The sequence below is a fragment of the Nomascus leucogenys genome, unplaced genomic scaffold (assembly GCF_006542625.1).
Source record: "Nomascus leucogenys isolate Asia unplaced genomic scaffold, Asia_NLE_v1 000982F_63462_qpd_obj, whole genome shotgun sequence".
NCBI lineage: Eukaryota > Metazoa > Chordata > Mammalia > Primates > Hylobatidae > Nomascus > Nomascus leucogenys.
In genome coordinates, this window is record NW_022097587.1 from 6,731 (window position 1) to 32,545 (window position 25,815).

General features: G+C 46.2%; 1 pseudogene; it reads right to left on the reverse strand.

The window, feature by feature from the left end:
• Positions 1-19,951: 19,951 nt before the first annotated feature.
• Positions 19,952-21,989, reverse strand: LOC100594421 (annotated as a pseudogene).
• Between the last annotated feature and the right edge of the window lie 3,826 nt (positions 21,990-25,815).

Sequence of the window (25,815 nt, forward strand, 5' to 3'; positions counted from 1 at the left end):
CCAGGTCCCTACACGTACTGCATGCCCCAAACTCACTGCATGCCCCGAACTCTTAGAACATTCCCTATCCTGTTATTTGGCTCCCAGGATATTCTGCCCTAGCTCTCTCTGGGTAGTTCCTATGTTGCTGTGATCATTTGGTCTTAGAAACATCTATACCTCCCCAGACAGACTTCATCTTTCATTTCCTGTGTATGTCCCACTATTGCTGGCCCCATACTAGACATGTGTCTGCACTCAATTGATAGCTTTACAATGGATGAATGATTAAGCCTTTTTATTTAAAGCTAGTTATGTTCCCACCTGAGAGGCTATTCGCAGGGGAAAAACATTTGATTCGATCCTCTTTAAGAAAGCAGTTTGGCCGGGCGCAATGGCTCACATCTGTAATCCCAGCACTTTGGAGGCCGAGGCAGGCAAATCACCCCAGGTCAGGAGTTTGAGACCAGCCTGGCCAACACGGTGAAACCCCATCTCTACTAAAAATACAAAAATTAGCTGGGCATGGTGGTGTGCACCTGTATCCCAGCTACTCAGGAGGCTGAAGCAAGAGAATCACTTGAACCCAGGAGGCGGAGGTTGCAGAGAGCCAAGATTGTGCCACTGCACTCCAGCCTGGGTAACAGAGCAAGACTCTGTCTTAAAGAAAAAAAAAAAAAGGAGAGAGAGAAGAAAAAAAAGTAGTTTGACCAGAGAGTTGATCTATGTTGTTCATATTATGAAAAGACTTTAAATCGCTTTGTGAGAATACGATGTTGATCAAGCCTATATGAATTCAGATTCAAGAAAAGACTGCAGAGGATCACGGTTATTAAACAGATTCCTGGCAGTCAAAGCTGTTCTGCAAACAATGGGCTGCCTTAGAAAGTAGCTTCTGTCCCTAGTATTCAAGCTAAGAGGACAATCACTTGCTTGGATTATCTGCAACATTTCTGGCATCAGATGGATTCTCAGACTGGATAATCTTTATGTTTCTTCTAATAATCAATTTTATGAGTCTGTGCTGTAATGAGGAAGTAAGAGTGGTGTCTCAAGACCAAGGGAACAATAGAGGAAGATGTATTCAGCTTTGGTCTTGTGCCAACATTTCATAGTTTTAGGTTAGCAAATTCAGAAATCTGTTAAATGTTTATTGAGTAGCTTCTATGGTCCATACACTGTCTTAAGTGCTGGGGAATTAACAGTGACCGAGAATTTTAGATTGTGACTTCATGGAGCTCATATGCTAACAATTGACACTGGACAAGTAACTACATGTTTGATGAATCTTACCAAAGGAATAATTGAAGGAGCCTATAACAAGGGGATTTGGCAAAGTTGGAGTCACGAGGGTTGGGGAAAAGCTATCGAGGAGAGATATTTAAGATGAGACCTCAGTTCTTCAAAGATTGGTAGAATCTGCTTAGTGAAGAAGATAATGAAGGGAGTAGTTCTTAAAGTTCAATTTATGAGTATAAAACCTGAGGGATTAGAATTTTTTCTTAAAGTTGAACCAGATTTCAGTCTGAGTATAAAACGTTTTTATGTAATAAATCTGTTTAACAAATAAAATTAGATCCAGCAATCCCACTATTGGGTATATATCCAAAGGAAATGAAATCAGTATGTTAATGAGGTATCTGCACTCCACGCTTATTGCAGCACTATTCACTAGAGCCAACATATGGAATCAAGTGTCTATCAATGGATGAAAGTGTGAAGAAATTGTAGATATATACACAATGGAATACTATCCATCCTTAAACAAAGAAAGAGGCTGGGCAAGGGAGCTTATGCCTATGATCCTAGTGCTTTGGGAGGCCAAGGCAGGAAGATCCCTTGAGGCCAGGAATTTTAGACCAGCCTAGGCAACATAGAAAGACCCCATGTCTACAAAAAAAATTTTTAAACATGATCAGGGCATGGTGATGCATGCCTGTAATCCTTGCTGTTTGTGAGGCTGAGATGGGAGGATTGTTGAGCCCAGGAGTTTGAGGGTGCAGTGAGCTATGATCATGCCACTGCACTCCAGCAGAGACCACCCAGAATAGAGATGCATCCACTCCCAGCCAGGGGTAAGAGAGAGGGAACCGGCAAAACTTAACCAGCAAAACTGCCCTTAACAGAAAATAGTGCATCCTAGCCATCCTCCAGGCCCACAGAGTGCAAAGCCACTCAGCTAGGTAAGAAGAGTTTTGACACCTCCCCATCCTCCTGGAGTGAGGAAACCTGAGTAGGGGGTGGTAAGTTGGGAGGGAGCAAAGCAAAACAAAACAAAACAAACAAAACAACAACAAAAAGAAGGAAATGCTACCATTACAACAACATGGATGAACCTGGAGGACATTATGTTTAGTGAAATAAGCCAGACACAGAAAGACAAATACCACATAAGTTCACTTAATGTGGAATCTATAAAAAGGTTGAACTGGGCCGGGCCCGGTGGCTCACGCCTGTAATCCCAGCACTTTGGGAGGCCGAGGTGGGAGGATCACGAGGTCAGGAGATCAAGACCATCCTGGCTAACACGGTGAAACTCCATCTCTACTAAAAAACACAAAAAAACTTAGCCAGGCGTGGTGGCGGGCGCCTGTAGTCCCAGCTACTTGGGAGGCTGAGACAAGAGAATGGCATGAACCTGGGAGGCGGAGGTTGCAGTGAGCTGAGATCGTGCCACTGCACTCCAGCCTGGGAGACAGAGTGAGACTCTGTCTCAAAAAAAAAAAGACAAAAAAAAAAAAGGTTGAACTATAGGTAGAGAGTAGAGTGGTGGTTACCAGAAGCTGTGGGAGGGGCGGGGATTGGAGAAATGTTGGTCGAAAGATTTCAAAAGTCAGTCAGATAGGAGGAATAAGTTCAAGAGATCTATTATACCATATGGTGACTATAGTTAATAGCAATGTATTGTATTCTCAAAAATTGCTAAGACAGGCCAGGCACAGTGGCTCACACCTATAATCCCAGCACTTTGGGAGGCTGAGGCAGGTAGATCACGAGGTCAAGAGATCAAGACAATCCTGGCCAACATGCTGAAACCCTGCTTCTACTAAAAATACAAAAATTAGCCAGGTGTGGTGGCACGCACCTGTAGTCCCAGCTACTCGGGAGGCTGAGGCAGGAGAATTGCTTGAACCCAGGAGGCGGAGGTTGCAGTCAGCCAAGATCGTGCCACTGCACTCCAGCCTGGCGACAGAGTGAGACTTCATCTAAAAAAAAATTGCTAAGACAGTAGATTTTCAGTGTTCTTACCACAAAAAAAGATAGTTGTGTAAGACAACACTTATGTTAATTAGCTCAATTTAGCCATTGCACAACATATTCATATTTTATTTTATTTTTATTTATTTTATTTTGTTTTTGAGATGGAGTCTCACTCTGTTGCCCAGGCTGGAGTGCAGTGGCGCAATCTCGGCTCACTGCAAGCTCCGCCTCCCGGGTTCACACCATTCTCCTGCCTCAGCCTCTCCGAGTAGCTGGGACTACAGGCACCCGCCACCACGCCCGGCTAATTTTTTGTATTTTTAGTAGAGACGGGGTTTCACCATGGTCTCGATCTCCTGACCTCGTGATCTGCCTGCCTCGGCCTCCCAAAGTGCTGGGATTACAAGCGTGAGCCACCGCGCCCAGCCTAACATATTCATATTTTAAAACAACATGTTGTACACCATAAATAGGTATAAATTTTTGTGAATTAAAAAATAGAAATAAAAAACAAAAGCAAGGAAAGAAAAGAAAACAGGGTCATGAGTATAATGCTCAGAGCTTAAAGGATGAGAATATCAGTTAGATTCTCTGAGAAGCAGAAGCTGGAGTTTGGTGCAAAAGAGTTTTAATGTGGGGAAAGGCCTGGAAAAGATAAATGGAGAAGGAAGCAAGGTGGAGCCAGAAGGGCCTCAGACCTTGATGCAGGTCTCACAGTCTCAGCTGACTTAGCAGGGAGCTCTGGCACCGACTGCCCGTTAGAGAAGGCCCGTGGTGGGCAGGCATGTCCAGGCACTGGGACTCTAGCTGTGCAAGAATGTCCCGGTGCCAGGACTCTTGCTGTGCACAGCCATGGGCTGGGGCTGCCGGGAAGAGCATAGATCCCGAAGGTGCTGCAGCTAGAGCCTGTCTGTTAACTGCACTTCTTGCAGCCAAAAATGTGTTTACTCTTGAAGGGGGAGCCGAGGCTGCTACAGTGAGTATGCTGATAGCCAGAAGGTAACTGTTCAGATTTATTAAACCTGTCTCCATAAGTAGGCATAAACAGTCCATGATGCCTACTGAGGAGAGGAAAATAATTTCCACCCCACTGAGCTGAGTCCAGTGTGGAGAAAGTCACTTCTGAGAGCATGATTGTCAAGTCTAATTTTCGTTTCTTTACTTTTTTCTCTTTTTTTTTTAAGAGACAGGGTCTTGCTCTGTCACCCAGGCTGGAGTGCAGTGGTGCAATCATGGCTCACTGCATGTGATCTTCCCATCTCAAGTGATCTTCCCATCTCAGCCTCCCAACTGGCTGGGACTACAGGTGAGCACCACCATACCCAGTTAAGTTTTTTAATTTTTTTTTTTTCTAGAGATTGGATGTGGCTATGTTGCCCAAGCTGGTCTTAAACTCCTGGCCTCAGGGGATCCTCCTGCCTCAGCTACCCAAAATGTTTGGATTACAAGTGTGAGCCACAGTGCCTGGCCAAGTGTAATTTTCATTCTTGCTCATGGACTGTGATTCAAATAGAACTTCAATTTTTTTCTCTCACTGCTCTTTTAATCTTATTCAGTGGGGTAGTCTTCTCTGCCGCAGATGTGAACTCTGGCCTCAGTCTCAGTCCAGAAATGAGTACTGGTGTCGGTTTAGAAATGAGTACTTCCTATCCCATGTAATATTCAAAATTCCAAACTTACCTTATTATCAAATAATCTCCCTTACCCTGGCTTAGGTCTTCCAGGCTAGAGGCCGGCAGTCGGGGAGGGAGCAGTCTCTGTTCTCTACTATGCTCAGCTTGCCTCTCTGCATCTGTTCTCCTCCTTCCCCTCAACTCTCCTCCCCCAACTCAGGTTTCCCCACTCCAGGAGGATGGGGAGGGTGGAGAGGCGTTAAAACTCTTCTTACCTAGCTGAGTGGCTTTGCACTCTGTGGGCCTCACAGATGGCTAAGATGAACTATTTTTTGTTAAGGGAAGTTTTGCTGGTTAAGTTTTGCTGGTTCCCTCTCTCTTACCCCTGACCGGGAGGTGGATGCATCTCTGTTCTGGGTGGTCCTTTGCAACTCCTTCCTCAGCCCCTGGACATCTGGCCACAGATCTCATCTCCTCTCCTCCTCCCCAGAGGCCTGTCCAAATGCCCCTATCATACAGCACCCAGGACAACCAAGCAGGCTGTGTCTCATGGGTAGCCCTTAGCTACCCATCACAAACATTCCTTGCCCCGGCAGAACCTAGGATCTACAACATGGCACCATACTTCTGGCTCCCTCGTGGGAGCCCATTACCGGTTTTAACTCTCCCAGACCTGTCATAGGTGCCTGTCGCCTCTGACTCTCACCTGCAGGGCCACATTCCAAAGTTCCCTAAGCCCTCCCCTTGAAGTCTTCTTTACTTGGCTTGTGGTCAGAGGTGACATCACTATACCTTGGGGAAGAGGTGTGGACTCACAGTAAAGTTCTTTCCAAAAAAGTCTCTTTCTTGTTCTCCCTTTCTCAGCCCTCCATCCATAGATGAGGGGGTTCCAAAGGCAGTGACACCAGTTCTCCTTGACTCCCATTGTACGCTCCTCAAGGGAAGATCTCCATCACATTGCCTTTGATCTCCTGATACCCATCACACTGTCAGCTTAGGGTAGTGAAACTAAGGCAGGAGGAGACCCATTCTAACATCTTGCTTGTAGCAGACACTTAGGGTTCCCTGTAGCACAGCCTGTTTATCCACCTGACTTCATATATATATATATTATACTTTAAGTTCTAGGGTGCATGTGCACAAGGTGCAGGTTGGTTACATATGTATACATGTGCCATGTTGGTGTGCTGCACCCATTAACTCGTCATTTACATTAGGTATATCTCCAAATGCTATCCCTCCCCCCTCCCTCCACCCCACAACAGGCCCCGGTGTGTGATGTTCCCCATCCTGTGTCCATGTGTTCTCATTGTTCAATTCCCACCTATGAGTGAGAACATGCGGTGTTTGGTTTTTTGTCCTTGCGATAGTTTGCTGAGAATGATGGTTTCCAGCTTCATCCATGTCCCTACAAAGGACATGAACTCAACATTTTTTTATGGCTGCATCTATCTACACTGCTGTGTGGACAGTTTCACGATGGAGTGCCCCATGAAGTTTGCACCTGGGCAGTCTGTTTTCTGTTTTTCTGCTTCCAGGCTTTCTCTGATTATCTTTTTTTTTTTTTTTTTTTTGAGAAGGAGTTTCGATCTGTTGCCAAGGCTTCAGTGCACTGGTACCATCTCGGCTCACTGCAACCTCCACCTCCCAGGTTCAAGCGATTCTTCCACCTCAGCCTCCCGAGTAGCTGAGATTACAGGCGCATGCCACCACGCCCGGCTCATTTTTGTAGAGACGGGTTTCACCATGTTGGCCAGGCTAGTCTTGAACTCCCGACCTCGTGATCCACCCGCCTTGGCCTCCCAAAGTGCTGGGATTACAGGCATGAGTCACCGCCCCCGGCTGCTTCCAGGCTTTCCCTATGGCAGTGGAAGGCCACTCAGCCCAGCAACTGGGAAGTATGCAGGTTGGGTGGGTGCAGCTAAGGGAGTGCCACGTTGGTGGGTAAACGTGGATAAATGTTCCAGCCTCCCTGCCCTATTCCGTGAGCAATTCTGAGGCATGTTCTCCCTGGTTCCTCAGAGGGATTGGGTCCCAGTTGTCCACAACGGTAATCAACTATTAACACACCTTTTTCTTTGGCTTTCCTCCCTTCCTTGTCTCATTTTCCTCATTCTTTCTTCTTGGATTATCTCCCAGAAAGACGTCCTCCACCCAAGTTTTTATCTAAGGGTGTGCTTTGGAGACAGACCAAACTATGACATTATTATATATAATAAAGTAGTTGCACCAGTAATGTTTAGACTTTCTCTCTCTTCTTCCTGGATCTTTAGGAGCAATTAAGCCAATGAGAAATCACACCCACACCCCAATTCTGATGTAACAGCCTTGGGAAAGAGGTTGCAGTGAAAAGCTGGTCTTGCTGTGGTGGAGAGAATGGAGGAAAGATAATAAAAGGCCAAACCTTTGCTCAAACTTTCTCCTCAGCTTCCCTTTGGATCTGGAAAGCTGGGAACCCACACGGCAGAGCCATGGTACTGGAGGAGCCATTAACAAGTAAGTTCCAAATAAATCACCTCCCTCCCAAGGCAGCGCTTGTTGAGATCTGCACGTGTCTTCTGTCCTTCTATTCTGAGGCCGGCCTGTATGCTTGATATATGATTTCTTTTTCCTTTCTTTTCTTTTTCTTTTTTAAGTGTCAGTGTTAAAAAGGTGATTATTCAATTGAACCATGAAGGTGGATGGGCAGAAATGTAAGAGTCTGCAAATTGTTGAAGTGCACCCAAAGAAGTCATTGTGAAACAGAGGAGAAAAGACTGTTCCTCGCAAAGGGAGCAGCCTGTGCAGGATCCTTGGGGTAGGGGGGAGAGAGCTGGGCACACTGAAGCACAGAAGAAGCCCACACAGGAGGGGCCGAGAGATGGAGGCAGAGAAGAGTGGAGATGAGGCTACAAAGACGGACTGCAGGCAGCTCACTGGGGGCATATAGACCTGCTGAATTTATAAGTTATGCACTCAAGAAGTTTACTTTTGGCCGGGGATGGCGGCTCACGCCTATAATCCCAGCACTTTGGGAGGCCGAGGCGGGCGGATCACAAGGTCAAGAGTTCAAGGCAAGCCCAGCCAACATGGTGAAAGCCCCGTCTCTACTAAGAATACAAAAATTGGCCGAGTGTGGTGGCACAAGCCTATAATCCCAGGTACCTGGGAGGCTGAGGCAGGAGAATTGCTTGAACCCAGGAGCTAGAGGTTTCAGTGAGCCAAGATAGCGCCACTGTACTCCAGATTGGGTGACAGAGCAAGACTCTTCTCAAAAAAAAAAAAGTTTACCTTTGACGGCAAGGGGAAATAGAGGATGGGAGGCAAAGGGAAAACATGGGGTAGAGGGATAATTTTATTGCCAATGATTTCGTTTTAACAGTGGAGATGAGGCAACAAAGACAGACTGCAGGCAGCTCACTGGGGATGTATAGACCTGCTGAGTTTATAAGTTATGCACTCAAGAAGTTTATCTTTGGCCGGGCATGGCGGTTCACGCCTATAATCCAGCACTTTGGGAGGCTGAGGCGGGATGGCGGAGATTTGAACATATTTAAATGCTGACGAGCAGAGCCAGTAGGGAGAGGGGTTGAAGATTTGGGGAAAAGGTGATGATAATGGAGCAAGGCCTCTCCCTGACCCCACCCCACCCCACACACACCCAGAAGACAGGAGGGAACTGAGATTCAGAGCCAAGGGAAAGGAACTGACCTTGGATTACAAGATGGGCCTCGGCTATAATGAGAAGAAAATGGGCAGAGATGCAGATAGGTTTGTATGTGACAAGTAGTTAAGGGAAGGCCTGCACAGTGGTTTCGATTTTCTCTGAAGTGGAGTCAAAGTTATCTGCTAAAACTGAAGGTTTACGTGAAAGGCAGGCATTTCAAGAGAATGGACACAGTTTGAAGCAGGTGAGGTAACTGTGTGTTAAGGTTTCTTAGGAAGGTCCTCATGGAAGCCCATTATCCTGCCCTAATTATTAATAGCACCCCCTTTCACTCTCAGAAAGTGCTGTAGTTTGGAGGATACGTTATGGCTACCCTAGAGCAGAAGCAAAATCTTACTAAAGGAATCATACTGAAACAGCTAAACTTTAAGAGTTCAAGGCTGCCCTTATCTTTTTCAGTCAACAAATTGCCCCTAAAGATTTAGAAGGAGATGGTGGGTGGGCAGTGTGGAAGAGCATGCCTCTGGAACCAAACTACTTGGGTTCCTTCGTCTGCAGAATGGAATACTCACAATACCTGCTTTAAAGGGTGGTTGTGAAAATCAGATGAACTAACGGCAGAAAGCGTTTGGCATGGAGTTAGCACATGGTGAGGGCGCAATGAATGTGAGTCATGGTTATTACTGAAGGTTGGTTAAGCATAAAGACAGTGGGCTTTGGCATTAGGAAGACCTGGGGCCACTTGGTAATTGGCCAGGGTCTGTGATTATTGAAGAGAATGCACAGGAAGTCTCTAACATAAGACACGTGAATAGGTTTATTCAAGAACGTTAGCTGGCAGCACCAATCAGCCCACAGTCTAAAGAGACAGCAAGCATTGCTGTTGGGAGGTACAACCCAGCTCGGTGTTTTCCATGCCAGCCGCCTGTTCACCAGATCAGCCTGTTACATATGAAGAGATGGAACACGCTGGGCTGATCCCCTTAACCACACTGCAAGGGCAACCCATTCCTTGTATCTCAGGCTTCACACATCTCAGATTGGTTCATGAACATATATACCCTTCCCTCAACTTACCTCTTAAGTACAATGTGTCTGCCCTTCTTTCCTAAAATGGACTCGGCTCATATTCTTCTTGATTGCATGTCCTGTGACTCCCTGATGCTTATTGCTCTCAAAATGTAGGTTTCATACCACCTGCATCATAATCAAGCTGAGAGCTAGTTAAACGCTTATTCGGGCCAGGCACAGTGGCTCACGCCTGCAATCCCAGCACTTTGGGAGGCCGAGGCGGGCAGATCACGAGGTCAGGAGTTCAAGACCAGCCTGGCCAACAGAGTGAAATCCCATCTCTACTAAATATACAAAAAATTAGCCGGGCATGGTGGTGAGTGCCTGTAATTCCAGCTACTCATGAGGCTGAGGCAGGAGAATCGCTTGAACCCAGGAGGCAGAGGTTGCAGTGAGCAGAGATCGCGCCACTACACTCCAGCCTAGGTGACAGTGCAAGATTCTGTCTCAAAAAACAAACAAACAAACAAACAAACAAACAAAACAGAAATGTTGATTTGGACCCACTGAGTCATGAAGGGAGAAAGCAGAGTGTGGCCTGTGAATCCACCTGCTTATCAAGGTCCCCCGGTGATTCTACTCTAAGCTAAAGTTTGGGAATCACTGCGCTTCACCTGCTCTTCTGTTCTGTTGGAGCAGAGAGGAAGTTCCCCAGCCAGTGATATCTTTTGTTTCCAATCACAAAGGTTTTCTTTCCCCCTAAGTAAAGCCATGAAACAACACTCTGCTTCATTCTTGGTCTGGCCTTTGGAGAACATGAGAGGGGCTCTGGGAGCTTTTAATCTGTTCTGCTGGGCTTTCTGAGGAGCTGTCTCAAGGACTGCCGCAGGGAAGCAGGTGCAAGGCCAGGGAGCTTCAACCACAGACAGCCTGCTTTTATCTTTTCACGTAGGGAGTTCTGATGCAGAACTTGTTTGAAAATAGGGTGCTGTTGCTAAAAGAAAAAAGTTTAGAATCTATGATCTTGTCCAACCCTTTATTTCACAAATTAAAAACTAAAAAGCAAACAAACAACAAACAAAAACCAGAGGTTCAGAGTGGTGGAGAGACTTCCTCAAGGTCACAGTTTAACGGCAAACCTGGGGCCAAAACTCGGGTCTCCCGTGTCTTGTTGGCAGGATTTTACTTGATTAAACAAATTTGAGAAGTAACAAAGCTATAACTGGCATATAGAAAGCCCTCAGTGTTATTATTATTGTTGATGTCATCAATAACTTGTATTTGTATTCTTTTGCTGTTATTAATTTGTATTTGAGACTGGAGGCACACAAAGAAAGCACAAAGGAAACAGAGGGGAGTGGCTTGAGGGAAGCCCTGGGCCACCCAGACGGGTCTGCACACGATGCCATTTTTCTTAGTTAATTCAGCACTTTTCACAATACAGGCTCAAACTCTAACTCATCAATGTCCCAGAGTTGATCAGAATTTGGAATGCCGTCTCATTTTATCAGAGATGGCATCAAACTGACATATAAAATTAGCCATTCATCCTACAATTATTTATCAAGCTTCAGTTAAATGCCAGGCACTGTTCTAGGTGTGGGACACAGCAGTGAACAGGAAAACTTGAAGCTTACATTATCGTCAGAGTCAAGGTTGGGGGAAAGCAATACGCAACAAACAGATCTGTACTGTCTGATCAGAACACTTCATAAAGCACTGTGAGGAAAAACAAGGCAGGATAAAGGAACACCAAGGGATGGGGGCAAGAAGCCTTCTTTGGTTAGAGTGGTCTGATCAAATAGGCCAGTTGCAGCTCCATCGCCCTGACATTCCCTCCCTGTACACAGTCAGTATGGGGAGTTGTCAACAGAAGGCTGCCTAGGGAACGTGGTGCTAGAGGAAAGGAGATGAGCTAAGATTCAACACTCTGATGACAATCTATGGTGTCCATCTCCAGCGAGGCTCCTTCTGTGAGGTTGCCTGGATACTGCGTCTGGCTGACAGAGTCCCTAGACAGAACTTGAATAGGCACTGTCAGAGTGTGTACTTCTATGACTCTCCTTTTGCAATGGGTCCACAACACCCATCTCATTTTTCTAATAAGGTACGTACCTTCATTTGATTATTTGTGTCATTAGGGATAATTTGCATACCTCATCTTTGATCCACTAAGTATTGTCTTAATACTTTAGAACTCACAAGGCAATCTCATTTTCTCCTTTTCCAGGGCTATTCACTTTCCTTAACCCCTACATTAAAATGTTTCTTTTTAAAAAGATATAAATTATGCTTAATTAACAAATCATAATTATACTACATTTATATAGTACAATGTGATGTTTTGATATATGTCTACAATTCTGAGTGATTAAATCAAGCTAATTAACATATCCATCACTTCACTTCCTTGATATTTTTGTGGTGATAAATTTGAAATTACACTCTTAATTATTTTGAAATATACAAAGTATTATTATTGATTACAGTCATCCTGCTGTGCAGTAGATCTCAAAACTTATTCCTCTTGTTTAGCTGAAACTTTGTACCCTCGGACCAGTAATTCCCCATTCCTTCACTCCTCCTCTGCCCACTGCCTCTGGGATCCATTATTCTTCTACGAATTCAACTTTTTTTTATATTCCACATCTAAATGAGATCATGCAGTATTTATCTTTCTGTGCCTGGCTTATTTCACTCAGCATAGTATCCTCTAGATTCATTTGTGTTGTCCAAAATGACAGAATTTCATTCTTTTTAAAGGCTGATTAGTATTTCATTGTGTGTATACACCTCATTTTCTTTATTTATCCACTGATGAACATTTAGATTGAGTCCACATCTTAGCTATTGTATATAATGCTACAATAAACATGGGAGTTCATGTTAAAGGGATATCCCTTCAACACAGTCATTTTAATTTCTTTGGATATATTCTCAGAAGTGGGATAGTTGGATCATATGGAAGTTACATTTTTAGTTTTTTGAGGAACCTCCATACTGTTTTCCATAACAGCTGTACTAATTTACATTCCTGCTAACAGTGTACAAGTGTTCCCTTTTTTCTGTGTCTTCATCAACACGTTATCTTTTATCATTTTGATAAAAGCTATTCTAACAGGTGTGAGGTGATACCTCATTGTGGTTTTAATTTGCATTTACTTAGTGATTACTGATGCTAAGCATTTTTTAATGAACCTGTTAGTCATTTGTATGCCTTCTTTTGAGAAGTGTCTGTTCAAGTCATTTGCCCATTTTTTAATCAAGTTACTTGTTTTCTTGCTAATGAGTTGTTTGGATTCCTTATATATTTTGGATTTTAACTCCTTATCAGATGTATAGTTTGAAAATATTTTTTCCCATTCTGTGGGTCTCTTCACTTTGTTGTTTTTGTTTTTTTGTTTGTTTTTGTTTTCGTTTTGCTATGCATAAACTTTTTAGTTTTATGCAATCCCATTTGTTTATTTGTGCTTTTGTTACCTGAGCTGCCAGAGTCAAATCCAAACAATTCTCGCCCAGACCAATGTAATGAGGGTTTCCCCTTATGCTTTCTTCTAGTAGTTTTACAGTGTCAAGTCTTACATTAAAGTCTTTCCCATTTTGAGTTTTTTTTTTATTATACTTTAAGTTCTAGGGTACATGTGTACAATGTGCAGGTTTGTTACATAGGTATACATGTGCCATGTTGGTTTGCTGCACCCATCAACTTGTCTTACATTAGTTATTTCTCCTAATGCTTTCCCTCCCTTGAGTTGATTTTTATGCATGGTGTAAGATAAAGATCTAATTTCATTCGTCTGCATGTGGATAACCAGTTTTCCCACACCATTTATTTTATTTTTTTTATGCTGCAGCCATTTATTAATTTTTTTTCACACAAAACAATAAACATTTTCTAAAAATACATACAAACAAAAAGATGCATATCAAACATATTAGGAAGGTTGCACATGGGAAGATGGGGAATACAAATGGGGGGTAGGAATTAAAGAAAATAAATGAGAGAGGGACTTTGTATGGATCAATGATAATAACTCAATCCTCTATTTGACAAAGAAGAAGGAGAAGGAAGGGGAAGAAAAAGAAAGTGGGATAAAGGATCAGAAAGGGAGGAAAATAGAAAAAATTAGAGTATGACTCCAGGATCGACCTGTTTTTTTGTCGCTGGGTTGGTTGGTTGGTCTGTTGTATTTTTCATATGTTTTGCCATGTTGGCCAGGCTGGTCTCGAACTCCTAGCCTCAAGTGATCAACTCGCCTCGGCCTCCCAGAGTACTGGGCCTACAGGCGTGACCCACCACGTCCAGCCCCCACATTGCTTCTGGCCTCCGTGGTAGACCTCCCAGACGGGGCAGCCAGGCAGAGGCGCTCCCCACATCCCAGATGGGGTGGCCGGGCAGAGACGCTCCTCACTTCCTAGACGGGGTGGTGGCCGGGCAGAGGGGCTCCTCACTTCCCGGAAGGGGCGGCCAGGCAGAGGCACTCCTCACATCCCAGACAACAGGCGGCTGGGCACAGGCGCTCCTCACTTCCCAGAGGGGGCGGCCGGGCAGAGGCGCTCCTCACTTCTTCCCAGAAGGGGCGGCCGGGCAGAGGCGCTCCTCACTTCCCAGATGGGGTGGCCGGGCAGAGGCGCTCCTCACTTCCCCGATGGGGAGGCTGGGCAGAGACGCTCCTCACTTCTTCCCAGACGGGGCGGCCGGGCAGAGGCGCTCCTCACTTCCCAGACGGGGTGGCGGCCGGGCAGAGGTGCTCCTCACATCCCAGACTATGGGCGGCCAGGCAGAGACTCTCCTCACTTCCTAGACGCAGTGGCGGCTGGGCAGAGGCGCTCCTCACATCCCAGACGGGGCGGCGGCCGGGCAGAGGCTGCAATCCCAGCACCCTGGGAGGCCAAGGCACGCGGCTGGGAGGCATAGGCTGCAGCGAGCCAAGACCAGGCCACCGCACTCCAGCCTGGGCAACACCGAGCACCGAGTGAGCGAGACTCCGTCTGCAGTCCCAGCAACTCGGGAGGCCGAGGCGGGCAGAGCACTCGAGGTCAGGAGCTGGAGACCAGCCTGGCCAACATGGCGAAACCGCGCCTCCAGGCAAAGGAGAAAAAGCAGGCAGCGGTGGTGGCGCGCGCCGGCAATCCCAGGCAGCCCGCAGGCCGGGGCAGGAGAATCACGGGAGCCGGAGGTAGGGAGTCTGCAGCGAGCCGACTAGATTCCAGTCTGGGCCACAGAGGGAAGAAAAGGAAGGAAGGAAGGGAGGAAGGGAGGAAGGGAGGAAGGGAGGAAGGGAGGGAGGGAGGGAAGGAAGGAAGGGAAGGAAGGAAGCTCCCGCACCATTTATTGAATAGATTGTCTTTCCTCATTGTAGGCTTTTGGAACCTTTATCAAAAATCAATCAGCTATAAATGCGTTGGTTTATTTCTGTTCCATTGGTTGATGGATCTGTTTTTATGCCAGTATTTGATTACAATTGCCTTATAATATACTTTAAAGTCAGGTCATGTGATGCCTCCAGCTTTATTATTTTTGCTCAAAATTGATTTGGCCATTTATGGTCTTTTGTTGTTCCCTACGAATTTAAGGATTTTTTTTCTATTTCTGTGAAGAGTGACATTGGAATTTTAACAGAGATTGCCTTGAATCTGTAGATTGTTTTGGGTTAATATGGACATTATAACAGTATTAACTTTTCCAATCCATGAACATGGAATATCTTGCCGTTTATGTGTGTTTTCATCCATTTCTTTCATTAGTGTTTTATAGTTTTCAGTATATAAGTCTTTCACCTCCTTAGTTAAATCTACATCTATTTTATCTTTTGTTGCTATTGTAAATGGGATCATTCTTAATTTTCTTTTTGGATAGCTTGTTATTAGCCTACAGAAATGCTACTAATTTTTGTATGTTTATTTTGTATCCTGCAACTTTATGGAATTTGTTTATCAGTTCTAAGGGTTTTTTATTTTTAGGGTTTTTTATATATATAAGATCATTTCATTAGCAAATGAAGACAATATCACTTCTTCCTTTCCTATTAAGATGGCTTTTCTTTCTTTCTCTTGAATAATTGCTCTGGCTAGGACTTCGAGAACTATATTGAAAAGGAATAGTGAAAGTGGGCATCCTTGTTGTTTTTCTGATATTTGAAGAAAAGCTTTCAACTTTTCTCCATTGAGTATAATATTAGCTGTGGGCTTGTTGTACATGGATTTTATTGTGTTGAGGTACATTCTCTCATACTTACTCTTTTGAGAACTGTTCACACCACTCCATCTCATTTTTGTAATTCTTTAGGGATAACGTGCATGCCTCATCTCTGATGTACCAAGTATTTACTTAGCACTTTGAGACTCAGAAGGCAATCTCGTTTTCTCTTTTCTCAGGGCTACTCACTCCTCTCCTTCCCATTAAATATTTTCCATTATCACATGCAAAATCCTCTCTCTTCCCTGTCAAGTTTCCCAAATACCCTGCCAATTACAATGGTTTTGTGGCACCCATGGTACTCTTCTCTCTTGGTCAAATCCTTCTTTGTAGGGGAGAGAGGGACTTTCTGGGATTCTGACCTTGGAACATTGAAGGTGGCTTGGAGTTTGAATCATTGGATTGTGCGGCAGGATTTCCTATGTCTGAGAGGTTTCTTCCTCTGAGAGAAAAGAAGCCTGGTAGCAGCACACCAACAATGGAGACATTTTCTTCTAGTCTATGGAAATGGTTAAGAAGTAGGGAAGGGCCGGGCGCAGTGGCTCACGCCTGTAATCTCAATACTTTGGGAGGCCGAGGCAGGTGGATCACCTGAGGTCAGGAGTTCGAGACCAGCCTGGCCAACATGGTGAAACCTTGTTTCTACTAAAAAAACAAAAATCAGCCAGGTGTAGTGGCAGGCACCTGTACTCGGGAGACTGAGGCAGGAGAACCGCTTGAGCCCAGGAGGTAGAGGTTGCAGTGAGCTGAGATCACGCCACTGAACTCCAGCCTGAGTGACAAAGCGAGACTCCATCTCAAAAAAAACAAAAGAAGAAGAAGAAGAAGAGGTAGGGAAGGGCTTGAGGATTCCCCCTCAAACTACTAGAAGAGGAAATGGGAAACAGAAGGAGAAGTGGAGGGTCAAGCAGCAACCACTGCAACAACTCTCTGGATGGAGGAAGAAGAGGTGGAAAGAAGTTTTCTATGATGGACAATTTCTAGCACTAAGGATAGCCAATTTTGCTGACTGTGGATAGCTGCCTGGGGGGATGGAGAAGGGGGAAGGGGTATAGTCCCTAACTCCTTACCTTCCCAAGCTCACCTGATGAGGTATTACCCAAAGGCTATGCAGCTAAGTCCTTCCTCTAGAACAGTGGCTGCTGAACTTAAAAAAAAGTCCATGCAAACTTTCCTCAATGGAAATATTACAAGAAACTCAATATGATAAAAAATAAACTATTCTTGTAGAAGCTGGAGGGAGTATCCCATCTCAGCACTTTGCTTAAACCCCAAGGCTATGTCTTGGAGCCGTAAGGGTTCTAGGGAGCCCCTCTGCTCGGGGATTGCAGATGGGCAAAACAATGGAGCAGCACTGGCAGGTGTAATTCCTGGACTTTCATCTCCATTTCAACTAGAATAGCTGGACTTTCATCTAGTTACATATTGGGCTTATGAAAATATTTCCTAAACAGGGGAGAGGAATATTTTCCTTAAAAACACGTTCCTACACCCCACTCAAAATCCTTTAAAATAGCGTTTATTAGCCAGGTGTGGTGGCTCATGCCTGTAATCCCAGCACTTTGGGAGCCCAAGGCAGGCAGATTGCTTGAGCCCAGGAGTTCAAGACTCACCTGGGTAACATGGCAAAACACTGGCTCTACCCAAAATACAAAATTAGCTGGGCATGGTGGTGCACTGGTGCACTTCTGTAGTCCCAGCTACTCAGGAGGCTGAGGTGGGAGGATCGCTTGAGCCCGGGGGTGAAGGGGGAGTGGAGACTGCAGTGAGCCATGATCACACCTCTGCACTCCAGTGTGGGTGACTGAGCAAGACACTTCTCAATAAATAAATAAATAGATAAATAAATAAATAAAATAGTGTTTATCACCTTTGTATAGCCTTAAAACCACAAAAGCATGCCATATGCTCCTATATGTAATCATGGCTCACTCTGGCAGAGGTCCTCAAAGTTGGGCTTTCTGCCTCCATTGAGAATCACTAGCCTGGGTTTAGCTGAATTATTAGAAAGATAAAACCCAAGCCACTTCATATGAGGATGGTGCAGACTTGCTCCCCTGAAATGCTTTGTTGCAATCAATGACCATGGCCTGTGTCAAAGAGTGTTATAAAGCAGGAATATTCAGTGGGGCTATGGAAAAGATAAGGCTAAATATGCTGTTCATTATCATCACACAGTGTTTTCTTGAGAAAAAAATGCCTCCCAGTGGTAGGAACAGCAGGGCCATTTCTCTGAGCAGCCCTGTGATTTTACAGTAGACTTTACTGTCCTCTTGGAGTTGCTGCTGGAAAGCAGAAAGCTGCATTTGTAGCCCTCCTGTAGCCATGGATAGAACATTAAAGCATAGTTTGGATACTGAGCTTGTTCCTTGCTGCAACTTATTTTCCTACCCTACTTTCTTCTAACCTCATCTTCCTAACTAGTATTTTATCTTGCGACAGTGTGTACATTTTGTAAGATGTATGTGAGAGTCTAGCCAAGTGTACAGTCAGAAAGAATAGTCTACACAGGACGGCCCTCACTTCTGATACCAACTGCAAGTTCAAGGAGTTCCAAAAACTACCCTCAGTTTTAATAATTTGCTAGAAGGATTCACAGAATACAATGAAAGCTGTTATATTCGTGGTTATGTCTTATTGTACAGGAAGGACACATATTAAAATCAGCCTAGGAAAGAAGCGCACAGAGTCCGGGGAAGTACTAACTATGTCCTTTCCCATGGGGTTAGGACAGGGTACTCTTCTGGCATCAGTGTGTAACAATACACACACAATATTTCCAACCAGGAAAACTCGCCCAAGCCTCGGAGTTTTTACTGGAACTAAATCACACGCTGCCCACATGGCTGTCAGTCACCAGCCCTTCCAAAGGTCAGGCTGACACCTTTGTTCTCCAGTCCTTCTGGAGGTAGAAATGGTAGTGCTTGGCATAAATCCCTCATCATAAATCACACTGTCGAACTGTCTGATGGCCAAGGCCCCTAGACAAACAAAGACACTCTTATCAGGCATGGCATTCCGGGGCCTAGAGATTGGCACCCCATAGCAGAGGGCAAAGGCCAGACCTCTCTTTGGGAAAGGCTGATTCTTCGCTAGGCAACGAAAATTCATCTTTAGAATAAGGCAACGAGAAGGAAGGAAGTAAGGAACAAACCAACCAATCAAACCACATCAGTCCGGCATGACCGGAATCCTCAATCCTGCCCTGCACTGACAATGACACTGCTGGAGAACAAGGTCCCTCAGGGAGAAGTCCAAGGTGAAGGATTCTAGCAGGGACCCTCTGTGTTCATAGCCATTGAGCCCCTTTATGAGCTGGTACCCTGGGTTGGAGAAGGGAGGTTAAGGGTGCCACCCAGCTCTGAGTGAGATAAGGAGAGATATCACATAGTGTCCTCTGAGACCAAGGAAGGTGCAGAGATGCTGACACACATTGAAGCTGACTTGGACTCATTCTGTCACCTCATTTTATTGGGTAAGATTCCCAGGCATAGAAGGTTAGGACGTACAGTAGAAAGTGGGAGTCCTGGCAGCTTTGTAGGACCATTTGGGAAGGACACGGGGTCAGGGTCCCAGTTGATACCCAGGCCCTTAGAGCTACTTTCATGAATCTTCAGGCCGCACCTGGACAAAACAGCTATTGTTTCTCCCCTGGTACTCTGAGGAGTCCTGGGGAACTCAGAGGCCTGTGATTGCCCCCCTGCCCCCGCCACCAAAAAAAAAAAACAAAAAACTTGTCTGTAAGGCCACGGAGCTCCCTCTGCAGAACAGCATACAGACCCATGTCAGTGGCTCACCCCAGCAGCAAACGGGAAGCAGGAGACGTAGACAACCCTTGGGGTGGGGTGCGCCTGGAGAGCTTGGAGAGTCATGAGGGCCAAGCTGAGAATTCTGGGCTCCTGCAGGTCTCCCAAGCCCACATGCACACGGGACTCCAGCTCCTTCCACCTCTCTGTTCATGCCCTGTGTGTGCCTCTAGCTCTGGCCCCCATCCCACCCCTCACACACAACCTACAGCCTCACTGCAAGAGAGAAGTTGCCTATGTTTTAGGCCAAGAGCTAGAAGGCTCAGTGTTGGCGAGACCACAGGAAACCAGTTCTCTGGAAGGATCCACACTTCTGTGGCTGTGAAAAGGTGATACATCTCACTGCTTGGGCCCTGTTGCCCTTGTTTTCCTACCACTTGAGATTCCTTTCCCTCCACATGTCTGCCTCCTCCAAGCTCCCCTCACTCCATGCCAGGCTGCTGATGGTGCAGTGATGACTGATACATTATCTTAGCCCCCAGGGCTCAGAGCCCAGTTAGAGGACAAGATGCATCAACAAGGGAGAGCTTTTGGGTTCACTCCTCTCTCTGGAGATGCTGTTCTCAGCCTTGCAGGGCGGGATCCCAGCATCCTGCTCTGACTTCACTGGGAACAAGAGGGAAACAGCTCCACCATGTGGAGCCGAGTGATCCCCAGGACAGATCCCCAAGATCTCTCCATTGAGGTAGAACAGAACCCCTCTGTGCCTCACAGAGAAGCTGTACCACATCTTCCACAGCAGGGTCAGCGGGCCCGTGATGCAGAGTAAGCACAGGAGGACGGGACACAGAAGCTGGGATGCACATGGGGTGGGAAGCTCAGCCTGACCACCCAGGACCCTGGCTCCCTCCTCTCCTGGGAACACTTCCCACAACTCCTCTCCTCCCAGGGGGTCCCACTGCCTGATGCCCAGACCCCTGGGGGCGTCGCCACTCCCTCGCTCATTTACCCTGCACTCTGACCTCCAGCTGGGGGCTCTGCTTCTGGACCTGTAAAGCCCGGTAAAGCCTAGAGTCTCCCTCCTTGACTCCTGGGATGCAGAGTTCTGGGTGAGGGCCCCTGTCCTGCAAGGTGTGGCCGTCCTTGTGGAAGGAGAAAAAGAGCCTCGAGGCTGACCTCAGGGGGTGCAGCTTTGCCTGACATCTCAGGGTAACCAGGCTCCCCTCTCAGGGCTCAGGAGAGGGGGCGGCACTCAGTACAGGAGGTGGGAAACAGTCTGGGGTGATGCAGGCCCAGGACTCAGGAAGGGAGTCCTGGATGATAAAGCCCCAGGAGGCTGAGGCCTGAGCTTCTACTCATCCCAGGCTGCAGCCTGGGAACCCCGATGGGAGGCAGTTTCATCCCCAGGACGTGTCCTCTTGTCCTCACCCACAAGCTCTGAAATGACTCCCACACAGCCAGGCTCTTCTGGAATCTTGGAAGTCAGAGGCAGAGGGGGCATTCGAAGTCCTCTAGTCCACAGAGGGGAAGGGTGAGCCTGGACTGGTCCAGGCTCTTCCCAGTGCCCCTCTCCCAGAAATCTCCCCCATCCTTCCCCTGGCTCCATGTGTGCCACATGGTGGGGAGAGGGGGGTATTGAGACAACATCTTGGGAAACCTTGGGGCCCCACACATTGGCCCAGCATGAGGGGCAGCCAGAGACAGGGGTCCTGTCCAGAGAGCTACTGACCTCTAGAGACGGGACCCCTGAGAGGCACCTCCTGCCCCACAAACTCCCAAGCTGGTGACTCACCTTGGACTAGAACCGTGGCAGTCTCTGAAGTTTGTGTGAATGTCTGTGGAATATACATCACCTGCCCATTGCATCTGTACTGGCCACGGCTCTGCATTGTTGCTCCTCTCATGGACAGAGTCTGGTTTTCCTTAGAGAAATGAAGGAATTTTCCATCTCTGTAGAACTTCACCTGAGACAGTGGTGTATTCTTCCATCCCTGACATCGCAGAGTCAGGGCATCTCCTTCAAACACAGGGTTTGGCCAGGCTTGGAGGTACAGCCAGGCTGCGAGACAGAGGAACAGGGCAGCCCTGGAGCTGCAGGTCCCATCAGTCACTTCTCTCTCTCTGTCCTCCAGCCTAAGGCCTTTGCTGGGGATGGAGGCCCTTGGATGGTACCAGTGCAGTGTCACTGTCTCCAGTCCTTCATGCTGGCCAGAGAAGGGCAGGACCTGGACTTCCTTTCCTCCCTCTCCTCCCTTTCCTTCTCTCCTTCCTCTTCTCTTCCCATCTGCCTCTATCCTTTCCCTTTTCTTCTCCCTTTTTCTCTCTCCCTGATCCTACCATATATTGGGTTTTCTTCCCCATTGACATATTTGCTTCCAGCTGGAATCATCCCAATTATGTAGCTATCTTATTCCTCCTGAACAGATTCCAATTTCTTCACACTTCACATGCTGCCCCAGTCCAGGCTGACCCAATAGTCCCCACCTCCAGTGACAGCTCCAGGTCCGGACCTGTGAGAATCCAGGGATTGAAGGAGCCTGATCTGGCTCGCTCCTACCTTCCTCCTTAAAGGCTCCTGGAGGTCCAGACTCCATCGATGCCCCACACCAATACCGATCCCCAGCAGGGGCTTCAGTTTCCACCCCAGCCATGCAGAGGCCCTGTCCTGTCTGTTCTCATCCTGAACTTACGTTCTCTGTCCTGATTGGGCAGGACAAGGGTCTCTCCCCAGGTATGGAATCTCCCACAGGTCAGGTAGCCTCAAGAGCCAACAGCCATGGCTGGGAGTCAGGCCTGAGGATCATGACGAAGGATGGCAGAAATGGGATTCATAGAAGAGTTCCCTTCTCATTCCCATTATGAGCAAGAAGAACACAGGTGTAATCAGCCTCTTCCTGGGCCATAGGCACCTTCCATCACTCCAGGAACTTATGAGGTTCACAAGGTCCCTGAGCATAGGCCTGGGTGTTCAAACCTGGTTTCTCTATTACCACCAACCACACAGCACTTGGGTTTCCAAGTGTGGTCTGAACTCCTTCCCCAAGCAGTAACATAGATAACTCCCTGGGAGTTTCAATACTCATATGTATATCAGAGATCTCATCTCTTTAACAAAGGTACTGATTCAATGGAAGGCAGAGAAGCAGGATTTATTTGTTATTCATTCATTGACTTATTCATTCATCAATCATTTATTGAGCACTTCTACATGCCAGGCCCTCAGGTATACACTAGTTCACAGTGTAGAAAGCAAAAAAAGAGACAAAGAGTGACAAGTGTGACAGAGGGGGCACAGAGAGGAACTGCTTAGTTCTACCTGGGGAGGACACCCAAAGAGGTGAAGTTGCCTTGACCTCATCTTGCAAGATAAGTATTTAGTATAAGGGAGATGTAGGGAGAGGCTGTTTCAAGATGTAGCCACATGAGCAAGGACACAGCCAGGAGCAGTCAGGGAACTGGTGGAGTGTGGCATGGCTGGAGAGACAGGCTGTGAAGAGGGTGTGCTAAGAAGTAAGCCTGGGGAGGCAGTAATTAGACGAACTCAAACCACACCAGAGCAGTGGGAAAGGAAAGGAGGGATTTGAAATTGGGAGTAATTGAATCAAACTTGCATTCAAGATCTGATGGCTGCCAAGTAAAGAATGATCAGAACGGGGTGAGAAAAAGACTGAGCCTATTGCAATTGCCTGGGCAAGAGAGAGAGGTGTCAGCTGAAACAATGGCAGTGAGATGAAAAGGAGGGCGTAGATCCGAGTGACACTAAGGAGGTAGAATCTATAAGACTTGATGATACAGACTTGAAGATTTGATGAGGGTGAGGGGCAAAAGAGAGGGAGGAATTCAGGATAATAGGAAATTGAGGACAAGACGCTGATCTGTAGGAAAATGTAAGTTAAAATGTGTTCATCTTCAGATGAGATGTTCTTGGCATGGCCAGGTGGAGATATCCCTCAGTTAAAGACTATATATAGTTCAGGATCCATTCTGGGCTGGAGATAGAGACTTGTGAGTCATTTACATTTGGTGGTGCTTGAAGCCAGCTGTGTGGATGGAGCACTCCAGAACTCAAGGAAGGAGTATAAATTGTAGTGTGTGTGTTTGTGTATGTGTGTAAGTTGTTTTTAACCTGTTGCTTTTTATAGATAAAGAATATCTATATAATATATATGGCTTAAAATAGCACAAGGGTAAAAACAACTAAGATGGTTATTAATAAGGAATTTGTTAAATAAATTATGGTCCAGCCATATAATGAAATATAATGTAGCCATGAGAAAGAACAAGGTAGATCCATAAATACCTATATGGAATGAGCCCAAGATAAAGTGTTAGTGAAAAACACTAAAAGCAACGTGTGAAGCCATGTGTATAGTGCACCTCCATTTGTATATAAAAAGAAACATGCATACATATTCACACACATACGTATGCTTGCATATGCATATAAAATGTTTAGAATATAAGGGAAGACTGGGTAACCAACTCAGGGGCTAGGGTGAGGGAGAAACAATTTTCACAATGTGCTTCTTTGTTCTTTTTTTAAAAATTTAATGCTTTTACTATATTCACATATATGTTTCAATTAAAAAGCTAGATTAAATAAAATATTCCAATCTTCTTTATTGCCCCATATAGCTTTCAGTAAACCTCTCTTTCTTGAAGTTACCTGAGAATGGATCCATTCCTTGCAACTGAAGATTCTAAGGAACTGGGTTTCTCAGTATACAATGGGAATGGTTGGGAGGAGGTAAAGAGTAGAAGACAGTGTCAAGAATCCAGAGCCCAGCACCTGTAGTCCTAACTATTCGGATTCCTTGAGCCCAAGAGTTTGAGTCCAGCCTAGACAGCATATTGAGACCCCCATCTCTTGAAAGAAAGAAAGAAAGAGAAAGAAGAAAGAAAAAAAAAGAAAGAAAGAAAGAAAGAAAGAAAGAAAGAAAGAAAGAAAGAAAGAAAGAAAGAGAAAGAAAGGTTGTACCTAGGGGAAGGGTAGATGAAAAGATGAACAATGCGACTGGGAAGATTTCCTAATCTCACCAGAGCCTGGCTCCACCTTAAGGTAGGTAGATGGACAAGTGTAGCTACCTGGGTCACAGATGCTAAGATGACATCCAGACAGGTCAGAAATTAAGAAGAAAGGCAGATGAGGAAAGATAAACTGTATCTTATAAGACAGATTCCTGGCACTCTTTTCTTTTTTAAGTTTCCTTTTTGCTTTCCCTAGTCCTGCATTTTTGTTGAAGGCAGAAGATTAGAGAGAGACAAAGAATGGCTGAGTTGATATCCTCGTAGTTGCAGTCTGAGTTCCCAGGTAGTACTGGAAGACGTGAGGTTAGCAGATGTAGTCTTTACTTCAGGAGAAAAAGAAGAGTTTTCTGCTAGAAGTTGGTTCTTGTCTCTTTTCTACCCTTCTCCCATGCCATCTCCCCAGTTATAGAAAAGATTAGTCATGTCCCTGCACGATTAGCTCCCTATAGGGCCAGTGACAGCATCCTTCAGCTACTGCTGGTAGGGCTAGGACTTCACTTGGTACAGAAGCCTGGTGTAAATGGAAGAAAATGACCAAAGAAAAGCGGAATGTGACCAGGCATAGATGTTCGCCACCAGGAACTGGGGAGGGAAAGGACCCTGAGCTTTCTCGCTTAGACCCAGACCACAGCCCTGTGCAGACAGGCACAGAAGCCTGAGCTCAGTAAGATGGAGCCAGCCATCTACACCTCAGCCAGACAGATGTCCCCTCAGACAGACATTTCCAAGAGCGGTCAGAATGGGACATGAACATAGGCGTACTCATGGAGACATGCAGGAACATGAGATCAAAATCTTACCAAACTTTCCATCACAGGGACCTGCCATGGGGAAAAGGGAGGGGGTGAGATTAGATAATAAGGACCTCCTGACAGAAAGAGTGGTTAGAAGTGGGACTTGAGCATACAGGAGGATCTGTGGCCTTTCTTCGTCCCTCTTCCTACACAGATTTGAAAACTGCCAGCCCCCACCACTGCCCCACCCCACCAGGTCATAGTTCCTATTAAGTTCCATAGGAACATTTCTGCACTGCATCCTGGCCATCCTGGCTTTAGGGTCTCCACAGAGTGAGCCCATGTCATACCCCTCCCCACTTCAGGAGGAATAAGACAAAAGCGCCAGGTGAGACCTCAGTGACAACACCTCGTCCTCCAAGAAGAAGCAGGCAGGACAAAACTTAGGGGCAGGAGAGGGGGGACGGGGTGGGGAACTTCATAAAGGAGACCTTGACTTTGGGGTTGTTAGGAAAAAGGTGGCTTTAGACAGGACTCTAGATCTGATGAGGATGATCTCCAGAACCTGGCTCTACCTTAAGGTAGGTGGATGGACAAATGTAGCCACCTGGGTCACAGATGCTAAGATGGCATCCAGACAGGCCAGCAACTAAGAAGG